The sequence below is a fragment of the Myotis lucifugus genome, unplaced genomic scaffold, assembly GCF_000147115.1.
Source record: "Myotis lucifugus unplaced genomic scaffold, Myoluc2.0 scaffold_132, whole genome shotgun sequence".
Classification (NCBI taxonomy): domain Eukaryota; kingdom Metazoa; phylum Chordata; class Mammalia; order Chiroptera; family Vespertilionidae; genus Myotis; species Myotis lucifugus.
Window position 1 is genome coordinate 3,360,449 of NW_005871180.1, and position 6,286 is coordinate 3,366,734.

Genomic DNA, 6,286 nt, shown 5'->3' on the forward strand with positions numbered 1-6,286 from the left:
CTGTATCTTGTGGCCAAGAATCAGCTACCATCTGCCTCAGAGTAAATTTATCTCTACTGGCACTTCTACTACCAATTTCATTATTCATTTAACTAATAAATTCTGTCCTCATTAGAGCCTGGATTTATATTAAAATTATATTTTGAGTCCAGAAAGATATTTACTGCAATTTAAAAAAAAAATAAAGGCTACCTTTTGGGTCTTTTCAAACTATTGCCTGTCTACATTTATATAAATAAAACTAAGCAAAACTGCAAGTTAAGAGATAAAATGGCAATGTAAACCTATTCTTTCTTATTCTGAAGAAGAGAATTAGCTCATGCCCTCCTGGCCAAATCTGTGTTCTACATATATTCTCATAAACTAATTCTTGATTTCTACTTACATTTCCCCTCCACAACTATGGAAACACAGAAGGTCTGTTTCCTGAAATCCTCTGAAAGTCAAGAGGAAGGTGTTAGCTGCACCTCTCATTAGGGGTGTAGAGGCCTTTACTTCAAATGGCCTTTGTCATGTGAGACCTCCTTCCAAAACAAAAAACAAAAAGCTGTTGTATCCTCCTCTTCTGGATTGTTATCTATTTAATCCATCTAAAATATAAAAACGTTATTACCTTATAATATAATATAATCAATATATATTTAGTTAGTTGATTTCTTCTGACTGTGCTTTTGACTTGGCTCTGACATTATTTCTAATTTTCTCATAGAATTGGGTTGATTAGAGTCCTGCTTTCTACCCATCTAGGTCCTGCTAGCCTTTTTCCCCAAGTGACTTCAATCTCTGAACTCTTCTGCTGGTCCTTCCTGATTGATCTCTCCTTGGAAACAAGGATTTCCCCACCTGATGCTGAGCACCGAGATTGCCCAGAGACTCCTATTCCCATGCTTAGCTTCCCCCCACAGGTCAGGGGCGAGGGGATTCATTCTATCCTGGTGGGAAAGGAAGTGATAAGGCACACAAGTGAGAGAAGACATTCCTGGGCATCACTAAGGTTCACTTCCAATCACTCCCATAGCCACCGACTTGCTGCTACGTGATTCACTGATCAAATCTTACCTCGGGGTTGGGAGCCAGAGGTAGCAGGGAGGACTGCAGCAAATTCCAGTTCCTGTCCCCAGCCATTGCCTATCGGTTCCTTGTGAGATACAATTGGGTCAGACATGTTCTATACCTTCCAGTTCATGAGATATAGGGCTTCAATCTTCTGGGAAGCCGGAGGATTCTCAGATCATAAGCAATGACTATTCTATCAGCACTATTTTGTAGTAAAGAATCATCCATTAATATTTTGCATTTTGCTGATATTGGGACTTGCTCTCTCTTTAAATGAAATGTCACGAATCCTGTTTAATTATTCTCATCAGTGTGGGTTGTAGGAAAATGCTGCAAAAAGGGCATGACTGTGTTACCCATTGTGTGAACCATGGTCTGTGTTTTGCAACACACAAATTACTAGATTTCTGATTTTGATATTCTTTTTACATGATTTCATTCATTATTTTCTTATATATAATTTAAGTGCCAAATATAAGTGTGGCAAAAATTTATCTTATCTTTAACTTTTCACAACTATAAATTTTTAAGAAGATTGGCAAAAAATTAGCCTATAGATTAGTCTCAGGAAATATTGAGGCACTTTTGAAGACATGGAAATGTCAGAGCTTAAAGCAATCAGAGTGGTGGTCATAATTTTGAAGCAATAAAAGGATTTTGATTAGCCCTGCTCTACCACAAGCACATCGACAAAGCAAAGCAATAACCAAACAACTCGTAGACACGGAAATGTGTGAATTGGAGACTACACAGAGTGAACAATTGGAATTCCTATACATATATTTTGCTAACAACAAAACCCATCTGTTACTGTTGCCTGATACCAAGGCAACTTTGATTGAGGTACAACATGTACTGGATGGAATCAGAACCAGGCTGACATGGACTTAGTTAAACACATTGAAACTGAAGGCATCTCCTGGTAACTTTTCGAACTGATGCTTTAGTTACTGCTGATGCACCAGATTCAACTGGCTGCCTAGCCACTTCCTTGCCAACTGAAAATAAGTTTTGTTCAAATATGTACCTCTTCGGGCCTCTCCCCAGCCCTAGAGAATGACATTACTTGTCATGGAAAGTCCATCATTCTTTCCATTGTTTGATTTATGAGAACTCAAGCAATAGAATTCTGGTCAGTGAGGCATGAATGAAGTGTCTTGGGAGCCTCCTGAAGCAGTTTTGCTTATTTCCAACAAGGAATCTGAGAAAGAGAACATGTATAAAGATGTGATGCCTGGAGCTGGTGTAGCTGTACTGTGACCAGGAGGTGACAAGCCTGAGGAGAGAAGTTGAAGCAGCGAGGATGGCAGAAGAGAAAGGTAGAAAGAACAGGGTCCCTGATGGCAGTGTTTAGCCACGGAATCAACCAGCCCTGGAAGGGCCCGAAGTCTAGCTCTTACGTTATATTTAAGCCAGATGCGTTTTTTCCTTAACCACCTTCAGCTGAATGCATCCTAAGAGATGCTACTGATTATAAAATGTAAGGACCAGCTTTTCTGGCATTACAGGTTACTTTAACTTCATACATTACTGTGACTTCTCAGGCCACTGTTAAAACAGGTTGCCAATCTGTTACTTACTTTTTAAAATGAACATGCCCAGACTCATAGGACAAATTTATGTTTACAGCATAGGTTTATTTTTTAAAATAAGCACACTTGAGTATTTGACCTGGTTAATACTTCCTCTCTTATACTACCTCTTCAACAAGCTTTTATAGCTTTTAGCTTCCAGACTCTAACTATTGCCATGATTGATGAAAGAGGATTTCCCTAGCAGACTTGCTTTATGGGGAATGTGTGCTGAAGAGATTTCCACATCTACTTGCATTTTGAAATATGTTCCAGGGAGAATGTGGCAAGTTTCTAGGGTTATTCCGTTTTGTGTATATTTAAGATCAATTTTAGAAAAGTGTACTTAGTAATCCATGTTTACTTATGACTGAAAGAATGATGATGATAATAAGAATAATTATTTTGGTTTTAGTAAACATTTATTGAAATCTTGTAATGTGCAAGCGATTCCAGGGAGGCAGTATAACATAATGATGAAGAACAAAGGCATTTGTTGCAAAGCAGATTGTGGCCTTGAAAGGTGTTTGTGCATTTTCTGGGGAGGAAAACCAAAATGGACATGTCCCCCATCTACTTCCAAGGCCAATGTTTGCGTCCTCAGGAAGGTAGGTGGCTGCTATCTCCTTTGCGTTTGCCTTCAATTTATATCGTATGTGGAGGAACTTCTGTTCAGGGAAAGCCCCTTGTCCCACACCCTATTCCTGTCCAGGTGAGTGATTCACTTGACCTTGGGAGATGCGCCGGGCCCTGAGTCAGCCCCTTCCACTCTCCTTTTGTTTGGGGATCTGTTCCCCAAGTTTCATCAGGCCCATGGCTGACCAGGAGATCCTGTCACTGAGTGGGTAACTCTCTGATTCTTTGTTAGCATCGAGCTGAAATTTAAATACCCACATGTCTGACATTGGGCCATTCTCTCAATGGGATCTGAACTCCCAGGAGAAGGGAGCAGCTACACCAGAGGCCCCGTGCGAGGCTAGATTACATGCATGAGGTGGTGGGGTTGGGAAATATGTCCTTCTCATTAAAATTTTTCCTCCCAAAGTATATACACAATCCCTTGTTTCAGTCTCTCTTAGCCAAAAGTGCTCATATAGATTGCCTCCTTGCTGGAAGCCCTGCTTTTCTTCTGTTCATTAAACAGCCTCATGACACAGCAGTTGCCACTATTTGCTGAACCTTACGAAAAGCTTGGTGGGGAGCTTGTCACAATTCAGTGAAATGCAGTGACATGTCAATGCCAGGCTGAGTTCCCCAAGGTACTCACTGCACCCGGTCCAGTGGCTCTGCATTTTCCGGAAGCTGCACAAACTAGGAATGTTCTTCCATGGAGCCGCCAGAGGGGCAGCCTCGAAGCACTGACCTCAGGAGCAGTAACAGTGGGGATAGCAACAAGTGGGCAAAAGGAGGGGCAAGATATAGAAGGACTATTGGAGCACATATGAAAATCTCCAGTTACATCTGGAAATACTTGGGGGAGAAATTTCAGGAGGTGAGTTTATGTGTTGTGCAATTCATGAGCTGAAAGAAAAGCAATTTAGATTATTATTAATGTGACCCAAATTTGATTCATGGGTTAGCAAGAATAGAGAAAAAAATGAAATACCGTAAAAATTGTCATGCTGACGTTTTGGTGTCATAAGGCTGTGTATGATTTTAATTGTGGAACATTATAATGAGCTTTGGTACTTAAAATTGAACATAACCTATTTACTTCCTGTTTTTATGTTTACATTAAGCTGTAGTACCAGAGTATCAAGGACCGTGCCTCTTGCCTGTAGCCAAGTCTTGTAGAAGGAAATGTTTAGATTCCGGGTCTTGAGAATGGTTATCAGCCAGTCCCTGGGGCCCAACCTATCATGCTTTTTGGACAGGATGCCAGCTTCCCAGCTAACACAAGCATACGTGTCATCATATGCACCATTATACCCCTCACCTGGTCCCCGTAATGCCATTATACCTACCATCTTACACCGCCCTCAGGAGGAGAGAAGAGGGGTTATAAGCTAAGAGCCAAGAGGCTTACAATTTGGAGGAGGGAGGTGGCCCCCAAACCGGCATACTCAGTGAAGTGTTGAAGGGGTGTAAGAGGTAAAATGAAGGGGTGAGATAAGATGAAGTTATGGCTCATAAAAGAGAGTGAGTCTGTGGTCTAGGCATAATTGATGATAGCACCCACTCTTTAAAGTGAAGAGGTTTTAATTAATTTAAAGCAGGGAATGCAAAGGTGCTGAAAAAATCTAAGGATCTAAGGAAGGGACAGTTGAGGAAAGGAAGGGTAAGATTTTTACTTTACAATTTTGTTTGGAACTAGCTGTTTGTTCTTCCAAAGTAATGCCTCCAGCTATTCAGAGAAAGATAATGTTGGGAAATGAAGACAATCATTCATATAATTATGTTTTATTGAACAAAAATATTGCTAACTATAGTATGATTGGGATACTAGAATATCGCATCATGAACTTTAATGGGGGAGAAGGGTTTGTGTGCCTTGTGTGAGCTGGTATACAATGTTTACTGGCTTTAAGGTACCTTCATTCCACTAATTTTATACTATCCAACTCACAAGAAAGGTACTTATTCTCTACTTTTTTTAAAGTACACAACTCTTTTTGACTAAAAGAAATATATAATTAAACATTCTGTATGAAAAGGCAACATGGATTTGGGAAGAAACGGGGGGTAAACAAATTAAAATCCAAGCTTTGCTGAAAAAGCTTTCTTATTAAGATGTTTATTTCACTTTTAGAAAGAAAAATATGAATAAAATATAAATATACTAAACATATAAAACATACATCTTTCTCTAAAGGAGCAATTGATAATTTTCAAAATTTATTTCTTTAGTTAATTCCTTACCCCAAATTATTGTTACACACTTGGCTATAGAGGCTTTGCATTTTGATTGAGGATTTGGTTTTCTTTAGGAAATAGCTAACACACTTCACTGCCCTAATAACCTTCCCATGGCATTCTCTTACACAAACTATGGTCGATGGAAAAGCTTCAACTAAGTGAAGCCTATCTGTAACTCATTCAGAATTGGAAATGGGAAGATTAGCATGTTCTTACTCATGACCTGGGGGGAAAGACAACATCAGAAACTTTAGTGATCAACATAAGGGTCCTTTTATTACATTGAATTCCTGTTTCCATGTATAGAACATGAGCAATTTTCTCAGCTATGGTTTTTAATAAATCCACTATGGATATAAGTAATACATTCTTCTCAGCTTGCCCTGGTGTGTCTTGATAGAGAGGGTGGGGATGACTTCTAGCTCTTGTGTAGGAACAGTGTTTAGAAGATAACATAGGGAATGTGCTTGAAATAAGAGACATTCTACTCTTACTTGCTAGCAGAGATGGAAGTTCTCATTAATGCTGCTGCAGTGACTGCCATGCTACTCACCAAACTCATTTCTTTTTGGGGAAATAGTAATCTGCATTAGCCAATATTGTGGCTGCTACACACATGTGGCTATTAAAATTTTATTTGTAATTAAATAAAATTTTAATTCTTCTGTTGTACTAGCCAGATTTTTAAGTGTTCCATAACCATTTGCAGAAAATGTCTACCATTTTGTACAGTATGGAAACAGAATATTTGCATAATTACAGAACTACTAGGCAATACTGAGCTAGATTCCATTTATCAATCT